The sequence below is a fragment of the Gopherus evgoodei genome, chromosome 14 (genome assembly GCF_007399415.2).
Source record: "Gopherus evgoodei ecotype Sinaloan lineage chromosome 14, rGopEvg1_v1.p, whole genome shotgun sequence".
NCBI lineage: Eukaryota > Metazoa > Chordata > Testudines > Testudinidae > Gopherus > Gopherus evgoodei.
Window position 1 is genome coordinate 14,732,818 of NC_044335.1, and position 20,561 is coordinate 14,753,378.

The 20,561-nt window shown below is 38.9% G+C and overlaps 1 protein-coding gene across 1 annotated transcript in view; it reads right to left on the reverse strand.

The window, feature by feature from the left end:
* Positions 1 to 2,012: 2,012 nt before the first annotated feature.
* TSHZ2 (teashirt zinc finger homeobox 2) overlaps positions 2,013 to 20,561 on the reverse strand; it is a 263,418-nt gene continuing 244,869 nt past the window's right edge. Inside the window, exon 3 of the mRNA XM_030533358.1 lies at positions 2,013 to 3,885. The gene's annotated coding sequence lies outside the window, so the exon portion shown is untranslated. The remainder of the gene's footprint in view (positions 3,886 to 20,561) is intronic.

The window sequence follows — 20,561 nt, forward strand, 5'->3', positions numbered from 1 at the left end:
TGTTAATAAGCAGAGACATGAATCATAAATATTCGGCTGTTTGATCACCAGGTTTTTAATTAATGTTTTGATGATCTCCAATAAGAATACATGTCATAACGGTAGATATTGAGTAGATGCGACAGAGAAAAGATGCAATGATTTTCTGTGTTACCTGATTTATATGACAGATAAAATATCAACTCATCCTGCTTTAGACATAGAAAGAGAGATGTATATTTTCTTTTTTTATATATCTTCTTGTAAAAAAAAAAGAGTCACTTAATTCAAACGTGTATCTAAAATGTTCCCAAAGGACAGTGATGCAGGCAAAATAGTCGAAGTTTAGAATGGTGTAATAAAGGTTTGGGCCCAGATTCTAAATGAAGTAGCTGTTCCAGCGCTTGACTATGCAGTACCTAGTTTTCTTGAATAGATCAGATTCTGTTCTCTAGGCTGGTGTCGATCTTTTACTTGTGTTCTTTGGGCCAGAGCTGCTTCTGGTGTAAATTGGCATAGTTCAGTTAAAGTTAAGGGAGCTATGCAGATTTACTGTAGCTGAGAATCTGGTCCAACAGATCTAGCCCTGCGACATCATCAAGCTCTTGCAAACTTGCACTGAGGAGCAATGGCACTACTCTTGCAAACTCGCTCCCCACCCCCGTAGCTGCCACAGGCATTTTTGAAATCTTTTCATACATGCAGCAACCTGTTATTTACCACATAAATAAATGAAATAAATAAAACAAGGAGAGAGTGCACCCTATGAAAAAGAGAGCACAGACCTTCCACTAGAGAAAGCCGTAACTTTTCATCTCTATTTGCACTCACTGGTCCCAACATGATTGTGTGTCAGCATAATTCATATTAGAGTGCATGTTCTGTTACCTAGGTTCTACAAATGCCTCATTTTACATGTCTCTCTGCTGAAGGAGACGGTCTGCTTGAGGGAAGGAGGGTAGTCCAGGCATGACAGATTGTAGAGACAGAGTTTCCTCTTGAAGAAATGAACCCATAACTTCATGGTTAATCTCACTAACAGGGTGTCAGAATCTGGTCTGTGAATAAAGAGAGAACCAAAGGGCCCTACAGCCCAAAATATTGAGGCTTGAGTCCCCAAGTATCACCTCATCACCCACTGACTTGGATGGAATGGAGGAGGCTTAGTTCCTCAGCACTTTACAGAATCGGGCCCGCTGTACTGTTAAAAAAAAATAAAAGGCAGCAAAAATGTGTCACCTATAGAGCCTGCTTCCACTGAAATCAATGGCAAAATGTCCACCGGCTTCAGTGTAGAGCAGGATTAAGACTGTCAGAAGTCAACAGGAGGTTTGCCAATTGAGTGCAGTGGGAACAGCATCAGGCCTCAGCCCCTAGTATTTGCTAATGTATTTTATGTCACAAAATGGATTTATTTCTTTATTAAGAAAGAGAAAAAATCTTGGTGTTGGAAATATCCATGTTTCCCCCAAGTGGAATTTGATAGTAGTGCAGGACTCACATTGCAGGAACCACCCCACCTCCGCCCCACTACGTAACTTCATTTAATAATCCTGATTTGGACAGTGCAATTTAACAGCGTCAGAGGAACCCAGTGCTAATGCATTGATTTCACTTTAATAGAATTTTGTTGTCAATGGACAGGGCTTGGCACAGTGCAGGCTTCAGTCTTAACCCATCTGAAGTCTCTGTTCATTTCCAGTTGAGCTCGTTCATTTCCAGTTGAATAGGTTAAGCAAAGACAGACCTCACTGTTCTCAATTCACTTTATGATCCTCCCATCATAAAAAATAATATCAGCACCTTGCTTTTCATGTCAGGACTACATTTGAGCTGCTATTCCCTATGCCCTGAGTAAATCCCGTAAAAGCCGCCCCGTTGTACTGTCGCTATTTTTCCTTGTGGATGATTGATTGATGGATGAGTGCTGACACTTCAATGAAGTTATTTCGACTGCCATCTCAATCCGATGATGTGAGGGGTATATTTTCTGTCCATGCCTCATTACTTCAGAATGACATTCCTGGAACTTCATTTACTTTTTCCCTCCTTCCCTGAAGCGCCATATTTTTTCCCATCTACGTTATGCATGTCATAAAAAAAGCAATTTGCTATTATATGTGGCATAAGGGCAACACGTTTCCTAGGAGGTAAATAACAAGGTCCCCCCCTCCTGATGTTGAATTTAGGGATCATGTCAAAATTTCCCAAACAATTCCAACATAGCCCTCCTTACATTGGAAATAAGGAATATAATAAATATATTTAGATTCATTTTGCCATGGCTAAATTTTTATTTTATCATTGATCATCTAAATAAAATAATTAAAAAGCAAAGCCCCAAACCCTCTTGAGTTTAAAAAAGATCCACATCTCAATTTTGTGCCTAGCATACTTTAAATCTTTCATCTATAACTGAGTAGCAGTTTACATCTTGATCCAGACTTATTTGTCCTTTGAGAATAAGGAAATTCATTCTTTAAATGCAGTGATGAATTTATCTATTATAGGTTGCTGTAGTTGTACAGCAAATGCTCAGCTAGAGTAAACAGAGCTGCGCCTGATGAGTTTGATTTTCCATACAGTGCACTAAGTAATGTGAGGTTTGTAATATTAAAACATCCTGGAAGCTTTTCTGAGTTGACTTAGAACCCGATTTTAATCTGTGTAATACAGTATTCCCGTTAATAATAATATATAATTAAGACATCCGTTAAAAATCCATAACGTTAATTTAATGGAGAAAATCTAATACAGTTCTATTGGAATTTTTACGTTAAATTAACTTTAACGGGCTTTTAATGGATGTCTTAATTAGATCTCATTATTATCATGAATATTCCACAAATTAAAATTGGGACCTCTAAGTTTTAATGAAAAAAGTTACAGGAACAAATTTTAAATTGAAGCCCTCCTCTCCTACCCTACTGGGTTTCAGCTGATTTTAAAAGTAAGCTGTGCTTTGTGTAGTAATAGACAGGATGAAGGCCAGATTCTGATCTCATTTGCAATAGCACAAATCCAAAGTAACCCCATTGACAGTAATGGAGAGAAATTTGGTTCTTATTATATATATAAATATATATAATAATTAATGCTCAATGATCTAACAATAGTGCTTTTGTTTAAAAATCACTCCATTGCATATGTCTTGTCATATGCACTAATGGAGACTTAAAAAATATATATATCTGAGGAATAAAACAAACTGAAAATAATCCATTTTAAACAAATCTTTGGCAGCAACTTGGTTAAGCATAATTATTTGAACAACTTGCACAGAAGATTAACATTGTTCAGAGTTTTTTTGGCTCAGAATCTATTTTAACTTAATAATTCTTCTACTTACTGTGATGTATTGATCCCTAGTGCAATGACTGGATTGAGCAACCCAGGTGCAACAGTAATAGCTGCACTGAATAGAAACATTTCCTTTAGACAAACTATCCCAAAGGGGTTATAAATAGGAAATGGACATTACCATGAAAAGCAAAGCTTCCAGTGTGACGGCATCTTGTGTAGCACACTTGGACATTAAACTATGAAGAAGTATACTTTTTTTTTCCTGTCAAGTGTTACAAATTGATGAAATAAGTACATCAGTGTTCTCAGTCATTATCTTACTTCAGTGGCACTTTGTTTTAGTGACAGCAAAAAGGGACAGTGGAGACTAGACAGCCCCAGTGCAGTTTATCAATGAAAATCTAATATCGTCCATAAGCAGGGGAGTGGAAATCAATACTTCATTACCAAATTGTTAGTGAGGATGAAGAAGAATAGCTGGAGTGTTTTTGGCAGTCTTCTTGGTCCGGGTTGTCGGGAGTTCAATGTCAGGAGTGGAGTGACATGTGGAGACGGCTCAGTACAGGAAGCCTGGGCTGGAGAGCTGGAACTAAGGCATTTGTCCTGTAATCAGAATAATAATAATATATATGTATATGTTGTTATACTTAAAATCATCAATCTAGGTTTTATCAAATATATATTTTTCTCAGTAATTTCCCAGCTTCAGTTTCTGTGACATCCCGGAACAATTCAGAGGCTCTCAGAAACCAGAGGTTGACCGAAAAAAAAGAAAATTAAATCCATTTGTGTCCTGGGATAAGTGTCTGTAGCTCCACGTGAAGTCGAGTTGTTGCAGCTGCTTGTGCCATATCTGAATCTGGCCCACCAAGTCCATCACCCTGCATGTCCCAAACATATACTAGGCTTGCCATTCTCTAGCAATGAGCATTACCTGTTTGATACAATGAACCTTGTGTTACTCTGATCAAAGGGATGTTGTAAGATCCAGGCTGCATGGATATTTTGGTATCTATTCACATTGCCTCTAAACTTGGAGGCCACCATCATGTTATTTCTGGTCATTCCTGGAAATAATGTTCCCGTCCCACAACCCAACTCTCTGCTACTAAAATTGTGGCTCTTCCATGAAAAATTCTGCTATCCCACAGCCACTGAACATGCTAAGTGGCTTATTTTGTGATGTGACTTCTAGATGTGATGTGACTTTTACCTAATTTTAAGTTGTGGGTTTAAAAATTTAATTCAAATTTGAGTGCTTTTTGGCTTAGGTCCTGGGAGCAAGAGACTGAGAAAAACAGACAAAAAACAAACAGTGGAAAAATAAGATGAAAAATGGAACAGAGACTTAAACAAAGTGAAATCCAATACAGAAAGAGGGTGAAAAAAGGATCAGCAAGGGACAGAGAGAGAAATGTGTTTAGGACAAAAATACACACTATTCAAGGCCCATGTACTCTATAGCAAGCAGGATGAAATTATGTGGAATTGTCCCTTAATCTGGCTCAGCAGACTGCAGAACCAATGGTAGTTTCATTTAAATTAAAAATAATGTGAGATTTTTCAATAAATTCAATATGAAAATGAAAACTACCAACAGTAGAGTAGATTCCATGTTATTTATGTTGATGTTCAGTTTGTTTTACAACCTCCCGATGTTTGCAGACGGATGCAGAGTTTTGCATTGACCATGCACCACTGCAATGGAGAAGATGTAGGAGAGAAGCTGGAGATTGCCGCAGTGGGGAGGGCACCCAAGCTTTCAGGACCCAAGAATGCACAACAGGCAGTCAGATGGTGGCTAAGTACAGTAGCTGCATATTTCCACTAAAATGGTAAATGCCATCGTTAATGATGACATTTTAAAATGTTGCCTTTACATTTCAGAGTCAACATTCCACTGAGATGAATGGGGCGATTCACGCCATGCAGGGCTGATGCTTCAGGTGGCTTTCTGACTGAAGGACAACACTGCCTCACTTTACACCTGCTTCACAAGGTTTTCTTCACAGACAAGAGGGCTAGAAACAAAATTATTAAAAAATGAAAGCTTAGGGTATGGTTACACTATAAGTGCTACAGTGGCACAGCTGTAGCTATGCTGTTGTAGCATTGTAGTGTAGACACTTTCTGCAGTAATGGAAGGGGTCTTTCCATCCCTGCAGTAAATCCACCCCCTCCAGGCAATAGCTAGGCTGACAGAAGAATTCTTTTGTCAACCTAGTGGTTTCTACAGTGGGGTTTAGGTTGGCTTAACTGCATCTCACAAGGCTGTGAATTTTTCATACGCCAGAGCAACATCGCTAGTTTTAGATGTGGCCAGGCCTTAGATTCTGCAGTAAGGAAGAAGTGGATTCTGTGGCAAATTTTTTAGTTGCAGAATCACTGCACACAAAGGATCCTGAGTATGTATGCTGCACACAGATCGCACCAACTTGTGCATCAAGCTTTTGGAGGGAGTTTTCTAAACCTAACCCAGAATGAAACTCACCTGTGGCACTCTACATTAGCCGTTTGTTAGGGCTGTGTTCAAGATGCCTACATACCCATGCAAGCTGAGAAGGCAGTCTCTGGATTGGCCCCATACTGGCCAGAGAATATTGCTTTCAAGGCAGGCCGGGGCAGGACTTCGGGAATTTAGTCACTTTGTCTGAATCCCCATGCAGTGCAGACGTGATGAATAAAGGTAATTGTTTACGCATTTCAATATCAAGTCTCAGAGAGAAACAGAGTGTCATTAGAGAGCATGAGCATAATAGGTTGGTTTTCAAATGGTATTCGTTAGGAAAGCTATGTTGCTGCCTGGGCATTTATTGTAGTGTGGCTCAACTTTCAATATCAAGAAAGGTAAAGTATATAACTTTAATTATGATCTAATAATTCCTTTGGTGCTGTTCATTATGCTGGTCTTGTGCAGCATATGTGAAGCATTAGATGCAAAGACATTGAGATTTTGCTTTTATTTAACATTAATAATCAAGCCATCAACAGATGTAAAAGTTATATCTATTTTAATGCAGATGTGTCAGGACTCAAAATTCCTTCCCGTAAGCACCTTCCCACTCATACAGCAAACACTCTCCCTCTCATCATTTGAATCCCACCAGAATATTTCTGTGAAGCCTTTTGAAGAGCAGTTCTTCAGCGTGTCTGCAATTTGAGATTGGACAGTTAACTATTTGTCAACAGCTAAGGGGCGTGTGTGTATGTGTATGTGTATGGAATCAGAACTGCTCAACTGTGCATCATAGGCCCTACACTGCCCTCAGTTCCATGCACGAGGCACTGCACTTTATCTATCTTCTCTCTCATCCCAATCAAAAGTTGTACTAATTGCACTGCAGTTTACATCCAGTTGGTATGATAGAATGTGTTGCCTATGCTTTTCACATCAAACCTTTTCTATGGAGATTTATATCACAAATGGTTTGTCAGAACCTATGGAAGAACTATGGCCCTCAAGACCCAATAGGACAGGGGTTCTAAAACTGGGGGTCAGGACTCCTCGGGGTCGCTAGGTTATTACATGGGGGGTCGTGGGCTGACAGCCTCCACCCCAAACCCTGCTTTGCATCCAGAATTTATAATGGTGTTAAATATATAAAAAAGTGTTGTTAATTTATAAGAGGGGGGTCACACTCAGAGGTTTGTCTTGTGAAAGGGGTCACCAGTACAAAAGTTTGAGAACTACTGCAATAGGATGATGGCAGACTCATCTGTTTACTGTTTTTCCCTACAGTGTCAGGCCTTCTTAAAAATAGTTTTACCAATTCTTTATCAATTGGATAATAATAATAACAACAACAACAATAATTAATAAATAATATAATTAATTAAAATGATAATGCTTAGCTCTTATAGGACCTGATCTGCCCATTGAAGTCCATGGAAGACATTGACTTCCATGAGTTTTGGATCAGACCCATATAATGCTAAAACAGTTCAATATAAGATGCTAATTTGCAGCACTACAGAAAGACACAGGCAATTGCTATGGGGTTAGCAAACATTATTTCTAGATGTCATTTTTTACCTATTTTTGTTACACTTTCATGGCAGCAGAAAATCTGTTCCTTAAAGAATAAATGTTCATATATACAATATCCAACTAGTAAGAAAGAAAGATCTGGGTGAATTTTGCTTGATGTAAGATTCTTTTGACAACTAATGATAATATGACAGACTCTAAATGCTGTATGGTTATCCATAATTATAACTGAAGGTATGTCAATCTAAATATGCTACTTTAAATTATTTATGCTGATTATACAAAGCATTTCCTCTATCTAAGTTTTGTCTACATATCCATAGTAAAGCCTAATAGCAGGAATAGCCTTACGGAAGGGCATTTAATAGCACACTACAGTTTCATAGAACGTATTTTAGTTTACAAAACAGAAATTCTTGTATGATGAGCAAAGATGGTTATGGGTTAAAAATAATTATTATTAATGCAATATTTTGTAATAATATTTTGCATCCATTTAATATATGTTCCAACTCCCATTGTAATCAATGCAGAGACTCTCAATGATTTCATTTATCAGAGGGGTAGCCGTGTTAGTCTGGATCTGTAAAAGCAGCAAAGAATCCTGTGGCACCTTATAGACTAACAGACGTTTTGGAGCAGGAGCTTTCGTGTGTGAATACCCACTTCGTCGGATGCATCACCCATGAAAGCTCATGCTCCAAAACATCTGTTAGTCTATAAGGTGCCACAGGACTCTTTGCTACTTTTAATGATTTCATTGAGATCAGATCCATATTGCACTTCCTCTTAAGTTTCCTATAGTGTTTCTGAACTACATTACATATATGATGGAAGTGGCAATCAACTACTCTATAACACCCCAAGGAGAGTACGAGGAGAGGTGAGATTTTGGTGAAGGATATCAGGGCAACTCACCACTGATCTTTAATCTCTATGCAGAGCAGACAGGGCCTTGGATATTAAATCTTTGTGATATCACACACACAAGGCCTTGGATATTAAATCTTTGTGACCACACACACATACACACACAATGGGAGATGCACTTGGCATTGTTTATTTAAAAAATTGTTTGCTGCCCATGATATAACTATCGGAATGAGTGACAACACAAAGGAAGAGAAATTTGTTCTACAGTCCAGAAAATATTGGAATGCTTCAATCTGTATGCAAAGGACACTATGGTCAACAAACATATGGGGGATCTTGAGTTCTTGTTGATTGGGATTAAGGAAGCTACATTTGGAAGATACTTGAAGGATATTAAATTTGCATCCATTTGAAAAGAATCTTTCTAGAAAACACAGTTTAAGAGGCTGAAGGATGGACAAAAGTCCAGAGGATTTCAGTACCAAGATCATCACAATTATCACAATCTCTCTGTTAAAGTCAATGGAGTTATGCTGATTTACACCGGTTAAGGGTCTGGCCCATTAATTGCAAACATAAATAATCTCCTTGAAATGTATTACACTGAATTTTTTCTCTTCCGTTTTCTGAGTCTCTCTTGTTCTGATTTCTGTGGAAGCTTTGCTATAAGGGTTCCCCACTTTGACTCTGATTCAACAAAGTTCTTAGGTGTATGCATAAGTACTTTACTGAATGGGGGCATTTGTGACCAGACAATACAAGCTTGCAGAAGCCATTCAGTTCTTTGTCAGCTTCTGGTCAGGAAGAGGCTGGAGCACTGGACTGAGAGTCAGAGGGCCTGAACCTGTTGTGAATGGTTTTGGGCAAATCACATCCCCTTTCTGTGCCTCTGTTTCTCTTCCTACCCTTTGTCTGACCTGTCAGTTTAGACTGCAAGTTTTTGGGAATAGGGACTGTCTCTTACTATGTGTGTGTACAATGCCTAGTACAATGCCAAGTCCTGGGGTGAAATCAGAAGTCAGTGGAAGTTTTGCCATTGACTTCAAAGGGGCCAGGATTTCACTCCTGATTTCATTTGGGGCCTTTAGGTGCCACTAGAATATAAATGCTAGTTAACAAATAAATAAAAATACACCTGACATCTAACAGGCACAGACAAAGAAATACCCTGACATTTGACTAGTCCCCTCTAATCACTTGTACACAGGAAACACACGGGTATGTGGAAGGATGGCAAGCTTGAAAAGAAAAAGGCAACATAATGTAATTTGTTGTTGTTTCCATAAATAAGGCATAGTCACCTGAGACACATGTTATTGACAGCATGTTCCTAAAGACAAAAAAAAGTGTCTTTTTGGCTAGTTGCAGCATTTTCTAAAAAATTAAATTGTTCATTGTACAGGGCACCATCTGCCCTCTCTGGAAGATACTTAGTTACTGGAAGCTGTATTGAAAAGGTGGACAACAAAGTTGACTTCTGGTTTCTTTTCAACTAGCAGCTGTCAATACAGGTCACAGGCAAATTGTGACCTTTTCTGGGTGCTTTAGTTTAGACCTCATACTCCTGTGTAAGTGTCGTTATTAGTCTAGTGGGTTATACAGTAAAAATAAAAGGTCTGCACCAAAAGGTTCATGAGACACTGGGTGCCTTGAGGCACTCAGATATGACAGTGATGGGGGACATAGACAGATAGAAAAGTGAAATTTGAGGTAAATGTAGATTACTTTGCTGATCTTCTCCTCTGACCAGGATGTGTGGGGACAGTGGAAAGGCACGGTGATAAGTTTTAACAAAGGGTATATCTACACTGTGTGGCACCACGTCTCAGAGCCTGGGTGCATTGACTTGGCTCACAGGGCTCGGGCTGTAGGTTTAAATATACCAGTGTAGATGTTCAGCCTTGAGCTGGAGGTGGGGATCCGAGATCCTCCCTCCTCACCAGGTTCCAGAGCCAGGACTCTGGCCCAAGCAGGAACGTTTCCACTGCTATTTTTTGTTCCACAGCCTGAGCTCCACAAACTGCAGTCGACTGATCCAGAATCTGAGACATACCCTCAAATTATTAGAACAATATTCTCCCTCTTTCCTGTACCCACCCCTTGCTGCGAAAGGTTCTTCATAGTTTCAAGTTAGCTCACAATAGCTCAGAATGAACGCCACACAGATATTTCCCTGAAAAAGCAGACAATGTCAGAGCTGTGAAAAAATGCTGGGAGTTTGCGTAACAAAAATTTAGCATAAATGTTTAAAAAAAAAGTTTTGTGAAATTTTGTAAGTTGCACATAAGATCAAATTCTAGCTAATTTTCTTCTGATGATTTTCACATTTTTTGCAATGACAACAACTGCTGCTATCACAGTAAAATATGAAAATAGACTGAGCCAATTATAACACCCCTGAAAATCAGCAGAAATTTTGTATATGAAAGGATTTGTTTAAGTTCAGAGAAAATAAGTTTGCCATGAAGTTTGTGAATTCCAGTCAGTTTAAATCGTTTGTTTCAGTATCTTTCTCACATGCATCCTATGAAGTGGGTATTCACCCATGAAAGCTTATGCTCCAGTACGTCTTTTAGTCTATAAGGTGCCACAGGACTCTTTGTCACTTTTCTCAAAATGTTTCATTGTAACAGAATGAGAAGGTCTTTTCAAAACAGAAAACTCTTTCTTATGGAAAATACTTGCAAAACTACATTGTTGAGAAATTGCTATTTTAGGGTTTGGGGTTTTGGCCTTTTGCAAATCCAGCCAAAATCTGAAATGTGCAAATTTCACTTTTGAAATGAAACTTTTCACTCAGTTCTATGCATAGTCCCCTCATACTGACTCCTATGGATGGTATTCCCAGCCCATTCAAACTACAAAGTCAGCAGTGATTATTGATACAAGGTATGTGCCAATGTATCACTGCTCTTGAGCCTTCAAACATTTACATGTGTGCTCAACTTCACACAGGCAAATGGTCCTGCTGAGCTCAGATGTTTGCAGGATCAGAGCCTTCGGGTGGGAGTCACCAAGGTATCTAATTGCCTAAATACCTTTGTGAATCCCACCCTGAAGAGTTTAAACAGGCATCTGGAAGACTTCTTAAATCACTCACCTTGCCTTTTCAGATTACATTCTGCAGGATGAACTAGTCAGCAGTGCTCGGGGGATGACTACATTCATTAATGCAGAATACACTACTTTTCTCTGTCTTTTGGAGAAAGCCTGTATATAGAAACCTCCCCACTTAAAAAAAATAGTCAGTGTGCTGGCTGGCTCTTGAGCAAATACAAGTTAAATCACTGACACTGTGTGCCAGAGCTGCACATACTTTTCCACTGCTGATTTATCTGCAAAATATACCACATGCCAGTTGCTTGAATTAGGATCGTGGGGAGAAGGGAATCATTAGAGAATACGAGAAAGCCCAAAGCATAAAAAAACTTCTCCTTTTGACTCCTCCTCCCATGCCTGCTTTATTTCCTTTTCATGCGCTGACAGTGCTGATGAGACAATAGATGATACAACCCCAAGCAATTGCTTTTTGAGTAATATCTTTAGGGACTGAAAACCTGACCATACTTTTTGGCTTCCAGGAAGGCCTAGTGACCCAGTATAATGTATTTGGTGATACTGGTGGGCATCAAGGCTAGTCAGGGTTGGACATTTCATTCCCTGTATGTTTCCTTTGCTAACAAAGTGCCTTGAAAAGCCAGGTAAATTAGACTTGGAGAAAGGGACACTGCATCTTTGAGTAATGAGGCTGGGAAACAGGGAACACATTTTCCACTAGCTCATGTCTCACTGTATGGCATTCCGATTTCGTGACACTTCATAATAAATCATTGCTTATCACTCACAGGGGAACATAACATGGCTCAAGTTAAGATTCGTTAGTGATTGTAAAGAAGAAACATGAATTGCTCTGTATCAGGGCTTTTTTGATCATCTTTCTGTCCACAGCAGGCATTTTTTATATCGTTATATTTACTGTAACTGTTGTTTAAAGCATAAATAAAAAGGAAGGAAAGAGCAGAAAATATGAATAATGAAAATAAATTTATTTGTCTTATTTATGTGTTTATGTAAGCATTTGGCAATTACTTTGCACAGCAGTTTGTATCCAGTGTCATAGACTGCTGCACCAACAGAAGTTTTGGAAGCTGAAAAGGGTAGGGTTTTTTTAAAAAGCACTAAATGCCAATACATTCATCTCCTCAGGCTGGGGAAGAAGGTTCTAGCAGGCATATGAGCCAGTCTCTTGAGTAGAGTTTGCATCATGGTGTCACCCACAATGAAATGCTATGTTAAAGACGAAGAGGCTAATTCTCCTTGCACTCTGGCCCCTTTACGCTGATCTGGCAGCATACAGGCGGCAGAAATTGTCCTGCTGGTGTAAACCTGCTAGAGTGCCTTTATTATTTTCAGCTTGCTGGGGGCAGGCCAGGAGTGGGAAGGGAGGAGAGGAGGTGAACTGGAGGGAGGAGAGAATGGCTGGAATGCTCTGTGCTAAGCCCATTCTTTGTTTCCCATGGCCCATTGGGAGCAAGAATAGAATTGAAAGTAACTAGGATATTGGAAGTACAACAGTGGCTTAAAAGTACCTTTGCTTTATCCCTTCAGATTATGCAAGCTTAGGGATGGAGAAACATAGAATAGAGGGCTAAATGGTCCAAATTCTATAAATAGCCTCAATATTACAGAGCTGGTTGGAAAATGGGAAACAATTTTCACAAAAATGTAACCAAAATTTTTAGAGAGACAAAGCGGGTGAGGTAATATCTTTTATTGGACCAACTTCTGTTGGTGAAAAAGACAAACGTTCAAACTACACAGAGTTCTTCTTCAGGTCTCACTAATATCTTGGAGCCAACTCAGCTACAACAACACAACAAACACAAAATATTTGTCTCTCTTTTTCATTCAAAAATTTCAACCCTCAATTAAAAAAAATTGGCATAGATTTTGGGAACGGCCTAGAACTCTGGGAAAGCACCAGAGTAATCAAATTAAGTAAATATTTACCACAATTATTTCTCTGGGTTATTTCCCTTTAAGTAAGTCACTATTCACTCTGTGCAATTGGTCAGTTAAGCCACATGGTATTTTTATTACTCTCTGATTGGATGACTCCCAAAACCACATAGAGCTTTCAATATGGTTGCCAGATATATAGCTGTGGATGCTCATGTGAATAAAATCTTGCATAAATTCTTTCCACAAACATTCCCATGCACAAAAATTTGCTTACTATCTTTCTTTAATTCTAATTCTTTAATTTTAGTTAAGTGCATCTATGCAAATACTTTTAGCATCATTTGCCCAGACTTAATATTGATCCGATATCAAACTAGACCCAGATTCTGTAAACATTTATACTCTGCTTTTATGAGTAGTTCTAAATGAAATCAAAGGAACCATTCACAGGAGTAAAGGTAAGCATTAGATCTGGGAGGGAAATGGATTTTCCAGTTCTTGGGAAATTCCACAGTTTCTGGTTGGTTTTTTTCCCCATTTTGAAATGGAAGACAACAAAAAGATTTCCCATGAAACAAAATAATAATAATAATAATAATAATAAAACATTGTTTCAGATCTATTGAAACATTTCAAAACATTTCAATCTGATTTTTTACCTTTAACTTTTTATATTTTATTTTAAAACAATGCAGTTCTTTTCCAAAAGTCAATTTGAAAAAAAAGAATTGGACTGTTCGTCATGAAAATGTTGAAATAACATTGATATTATTAAAATGTTTTAGTTCATTTTTAAATGAAATTTCATCAAAACTGAGAACGTTTTTGAAATGTTTCAATTTGAATGAAAACAGCACTTTTTGTTAAAAAATAATTTCAACAAAAATACTCCAACTAGCTCTAATATGCATGTTCATAAGCGTGAGCAGGCTCAGGGCCTTAATTTGATATTAAATATCATATAGCGTGAGATCTGATCCTCTCTTACTCACACAAGTAATCCCAGTGACCTGTGGGAATAGTTGCGTGAATGAGGATCACACATGTGTGAAAGGGTTTGCAAATCTCTCTACCTGACATTCAATAGGACCTACATTTGGGGGTAATGCTTGAGGTAGTCTTTGATTTCTGGTGCTCTTTCTTGGACACAGTTTAGCTCCCTGTGCTCATGTTCCAGTTCTTCTGGGACTTTTTCCCTGTGCTAGGAAAGTCTTCTGTTTTCATATGTAGCAGATTTTATATAAGGACAGTTAAAATATGAAATATATGCTACATTTCTGAAAAGAAAAGGCTATCTTGCTCTCTAATCTGTTAGAGCACATACTGTGTAATGTGCTGTATATTACTTGAGCACCTGTTGCCACAAACTGATGGTTACTTGTACACAGAAAGATTTGATGTGCTAAGAAGAGATGTGCAGTTTTTCCAATGCATGGTGACATAAGGTCTAATCTGATCTCACACTGGTGTAACCTCCAGTGTAGTCAACAGAGATAATCTTGATTTACTCTGGTTTAACTCAGAAGCAGACCCAAATTCCCTGTAATTTTTGTAAGGGGTACTGCCTCTACCAGGATTCCTATTTTTTCTCCCCTGGAACTGAAGATGCCATTAAAAAAACATCATCTATTATCCCACTATCTCAAGTTTTATCTTCAAGAAGATGATGAATTACAATAATTTTTATTTTCCTGCAAAAAATGGCTTAAGAACAATCATGTGTTGAACCTGGGACCAGGCAAAGTACTGTCAAAATGTTAATTCCATCACAAACCATGGCTGGTTTAAAAACAGATATTGAAACAGGGGAATAAATATTTGACAATGCTGTTAAGGCAACTTCGCTAACGATTTTTGAACAACCTCCAACTGAGGTCTAATGCCTGCAGTATCCATAAACAACTCTATACTGTCCAATTAGGGAGACAAAGACATAGAGTCCTGTCAGGAAGATTTGCATGGCTAAGTGTCTGAGATCAGAGAGACGATGAGGGATCGTTCGGAGTGATGGGGGATGCACAGAACGGATGACTATCATTACGATATTACAGAGGCTTACACCTTCCCAATTACTGGCAGGATTCATTAATTACTGCTGCATTTCACTAATAGAATCCTCTCTCTTTGCCTTATCGCTGCCTTCCCTCTGTCTACGTAAACCCACAACTCAGCAGTCGATCACCTATGAAAAATTACCCTGTGTAGCTTCTCGTGGCCTATTTAAAATGAAAAGGCAATTGAATAAGAAATAAAGAACAAAAAAATAAGGGTTTTAATGCAGATGTGTAGGAGCTACAGACGCAGCATCATATGGGTTTAGAATTTTTTTTTTTTGTCTGAACTGTTGGAGAAAAGTATCTGTGGCAGCTGCAGAGAGAATACTTCATAGTGGGTTTAAAAGCACAATGAAAGCATTTTGCACAGACGCACGCACACACACAAACTATAGGCAGATTGCAAAGTGACAATTACTTAAGGCCTGCTAGGCTGAAGTTCCACAACTAAGATTGGTGAATATTACAGGGACTTGATGCCATTGCAATCGACTCAGCCCCATTAAAGATAATGGTGTGAGCATTTCCATGCTGTCATCATGTTACTATCAACAGCATTATCTGTATCAACTGCTTTTACAATTATGCACAATGACTCTTCCCGCACAAAGATGTAGCAACCACTAAACTCGTTTTCTTTTTAAATACACTGAACAGAGCATAGATTTCAATCCTTCATCTGTTCACAGATGAAACAACATTTCCAGATCATCACTGATAGCATTTTTTCCCTTCCATTCTAAGGACGGCCAACTGTTCTCAGTGATTTCTATTACATTTCCTACCTATTATTTCATGTAATGGCATTCCTTAAATTTTAAATTAGCTTTGAAGAATAAAAATAATTGAATTCCTGCTGTTTTGTGTACATAGAGGGTGACAGGAGCTAATGTGATAATTTAAACTGTAAATGAGTCTTCACTTTGTGTTCATTAATTACAGCTAATTACTGAATTACAAACCTTCTTGGTTAGGCACTGTTATGTATTCATGTAGCATGTTGGATCTCCAGCTGGTAGAAAACTGTTTTATAGACTTACAAGCTGACACACCAAGCTACCACTGAAACAATTCAGCTTGAAAAATAAAGGAGGGGTGTGTGTGTGTGTGTGTTTGTGTGTGTGTGTGTGTGTGTGTGTGTGTGTGTGTGTGTGGCGGGGGGAGGGTGTTTGTAATTGCTACTGTTCTTTTGAATTAAATGAATGATGAGAAACTGTGCTTCAAATGTGAACCTTAGGGACAGAGGATCCAGTACATGTAATTAAACCATATATGCTATGGTGGGTAGCATATAATTAATGTGTGCGGAGTAAAGGGCCTGATTCTGCTCTTTTTTACACTAGTGTCACTTCATTGACTTAAACTGAGTTACTTCTGATTTACACCAATGTAAATGCGATGAGAATCAAGCCCTTCAAATATGGGCCAAATCTCCTAGCACAAATTCTTCAGCAAGGTTGGCTGCAATATAAAATTGAAGAGTCAGCAAGAGCTCAAGAGCTATATTATGGTCCATATGTAATGATATATTACATATCCATTGTACTGACTCATGTAGGATAGCATATCATAAACTATTGGAGTGACTTACTCAACATGGTTTGGATTTGATGGTGTTGTCCAGAGAAATGTTTAGCACATCCCATGTCTGCTGATGTTCCATATTAAAGCCAAATGTACTAATCAGCTACCCTACCATGCAAAACAGGCGAGCATGTGGACAACAGAACACTGGGAATATCACAGTGACAGATACTGCCATACGAGCATCACAAGCTACAGTATGTGGTGTCTAGATACAGTACTGTGATGACGGGAAAATAACAATTAAAATAGGTAGACAGATGCCCATTTTCTTAGCACAAGCTTTTTTCACCTAGTTTTGGATGCTCTAAACACACACATTCCCCCCCCCCCAAATCTGTATTTACTGTGTAATGGTCCCATCAAATGTGTCATGGGCAGAGCACATGCACCGTTTTAATCCAACTCCTGCACACGTCTGAGAGAGAACGTCAGTAGTCTTTCTTGTGTAATCCCTGTACCACATGTCCCACAGCAGCAGCAGTAAACCAAAGACAAAAAATCTGTGCTTTACACTCAAAATATATCACAGTGGGGGAAGCCAGGGAAGTGTTGTAACTCATGCCTGCTTGGTGTGGTGCTCTGTCCCCCTCTAGTGGCACCTAGCCCAGCTAGCGATTGATGAATCCGCTACAGCCTTGCTTTAGAGATCTGCGTCTTTTAGTTCATGCAACAGAGGTCAAACACTAAAAGATCCCAGGTTTGATCCCGCCTGCCGACGACTGGGGAGGTGGGGTCTGTCAGTGTTACAGTAGCAGGAAACTTTTCTTCCCCCTCTGGACTTGCAAATAGCCAGGGCAAAGATACTTTGCAGCACACTGGCCCTGAGGAGACATTGATGGGCTTTGAACTCAGCTCCTGCCCAGTTTGGTGCAACATCCTATAACAGGACCAGAACAACTTTTAATGGCTGAGTAATGAACTACCAAAAATAAGGTGGAAGCTCCTCAGCGGGTATAAAAATAAATACTACTACTTTGCACTTGTACAGTGCAGTTTGTCTAAAGAAAGTGGAAGTGACTTGTCCAAGTTCAATCAGCAAATCAGTGTTAGCCTCAGGAACACGTCACTATGACCTTCCCAGTTCCCCTTCCTAGCCACTTTATCATGCTACCTCTTCTCTAACAATCATGTACACAAAAAAACAAACTACTACAATAAAGGAACCAAAGATGATGTTGGCAGAAATTCCTCCCTCTTTGTGGATAATTGCTACCTCTTCTCCTATGATGACAATAACGTACATTAATGTACTATTAGCACCTTTCATTCCAGAGTGTGCTTTATACAGGAATTACTTTACTCACTGAAATGCCACCATATCTCAGGTAAACATTGTAACTCACTTTTATTGTGTCATTGAAAAATGGCACCTCTCTCTCTCTCTCTCTCTCTCTGTGCATATATAAGGTTTAAGAGACTAACATTGTAGTTTATATAAATATATTTTAAGACATGCAATGGGTTTGTAATGGTGCACACTGGAATTACTAATTCTTGACATAGTGCTTTGGGAATGATGATGAAAAATACAGCACATACTTAAGTACCAACTTTGTGTAGCATCAGGTGTAGCAAAGTATGGACCTTCTCATTGGTCATGATTACAGTTTGTGAGAATACCTATTGATACATACATGATTGTCGCTTTGCTTCAGGGTCGGTCAGATGTTTACTGGCCTTCCAAAGTCTAAACTCTACTCTGAAGGTGACTGATATAACTTTAACTCACCACTTAGCTGAAACCAATTACATGATACATATCATTTGTTTTCTAGCTTAAGCACAGGGATTACTCATACTGCTGGAGGTGCAAGAATTAGGCATGAAATAAATCCTTAAATATGAGCGTTGCATCATCCATTTGTCATAGTGGCACCTCTTTTGGTAGTATGGATAAGGGAAGAAGCTGGGATGAATCGTACTGTATGTAGTTTGCATTAAATCTGCCCACTTGTGAACTACTCAGCTTCAGATCTGTGGACTTGCTAGCATCCATCTTTGGGAGGAAAGTGGTAGAGAGAGATTGCCTTAACTTTTGAAATTTTACCTCTAAGATCTGTTGCTTCAAGGATCCCCCCCCCCTTTAGATTCCTGCAGGGGTTGTGGGGATGAAGAGGCTTAGGGTAGAACTGCACTTCTATTCAAAAAGGGTTGAGTTGCTTTACGAGCATGATCCGCCAATCCGTAATCAAGGGTTAATTTCACAGCTCACTGCTTCATCTAGCATAATATCCATTCAGACTAATTAAATCTGTCTAATAATGTGAATGTCTTTGTCTTTGTTCTTTCCATTCTTTGTTTTACACCCTTCACATCTCATCTCCAGAACTACACGCCATCACACTCTACTTGACAAGCAGAATCCATCCCTAAAATTAAAACATTCCTGACCTATCTGTGATGACAAGGCAAGCGAGCTTCACAGCGCTGCGGCCCATGAAGGGAGCTGACACATTTGTTTTTAATTTCAAAAGAGTAGAAAGTGAAGATCTGACCCCGTCAATCAGGCCTCGTGACAAGTTTAATCATTGCTGCCCCACAAAAATCACGGCTAAATAGGAATGCAAATAACGTATCACAGGGCTCTTATAAATGCTAATCAAGGAGAAGTAATCAACTGACAATTTCACTGATCTCCTTTCTGAAGGAGTCAGTCAACGAACTGTCTCTGGACCACAAAGAGAAGAAAAGACAAAAGGCATAGATGCCGTTTCCCAAAAAAAGTCCTTTTTCAGGGTTTTTTTTCCTCTGAAAAAAGAAAAAAGAAAAAAAAAGAAAGAGAACTCACTCTTTTTGATCCTACTCCAAACTTTAAAGCAAAGCTGTTTCTCAGGAACTTACACAGATACATGTCAAGTATACTTTATTAACAGCACCCTACAAGTGTGAAGGAAGCTCACGGAAACGTCTACTAAAATAAAAATCATCATTTGTCTTTGTCATTAATCCATCTTCAAATTCTCTCACATCTTAAAGGATCCTGTTCCTGTCCCTGGGCAATGCATATAGCGCTATTTGGAGTTTTAGAAGGAGAAAGCTAATAGTGGGGATCACAATGTTTTAACTTTCTGCTCCCTCTTCCCGCCAAAAAAACTCCTGCTTTGAACTTCTGATAAAAAGGCTATCTTAAAAGCTGCCACGAAGTTCTAAATCAGAAGAGCCTTCTCTTTTATGAACATTTAAATATGGGTAAGGAACATAGGGTATATGCTTATGACACACTTTCAAACAGAAACTCTGCATAGCAGCAAATAGTGATCATTGGATTTCCTCTTTCCCCTCCACCTCTCCCCCTACCTCCAGGAGACAATACAGAAGAACCTGAGATAGTAAGATTTACAGGGTTTTCTGTGCTGTTCACTTCTAGTATTTGTATTGTGGTAGCTCCTAAAGGTACCATCGAGCATCAGAATCCCCTTGTGCTGGGCACTACTGTACACACACATAACAAAAGGACACTCCCTGTACCATTAAGTTTAGCGCAAAGCAGTATACTGCAGTCTAGACAAACAGCATGTGACAAGATCTGGTGTCTATCCTGCTTTGAAATGGGAGTAGCTCAGCGTGCACAAGGGAACTTTTAGTGCACAGTAGCACGGTCCACACAGACATGGCACGACACGTTAGTGTGAGGTAGATACACAGCCCAGCTTGTCATGCACCAACTGTTCATCAAGACGAGCCCAGAGTGTTGTCAGAAGTTGAGCTCTAAAGAATCAAGTTGTCTAAAGGTTTTTGTTATTAAACTACTTTATTACATTGACACAATAGATTCAATGCAACAAGTATTTGAGGATACAACCAACACCTTCAGT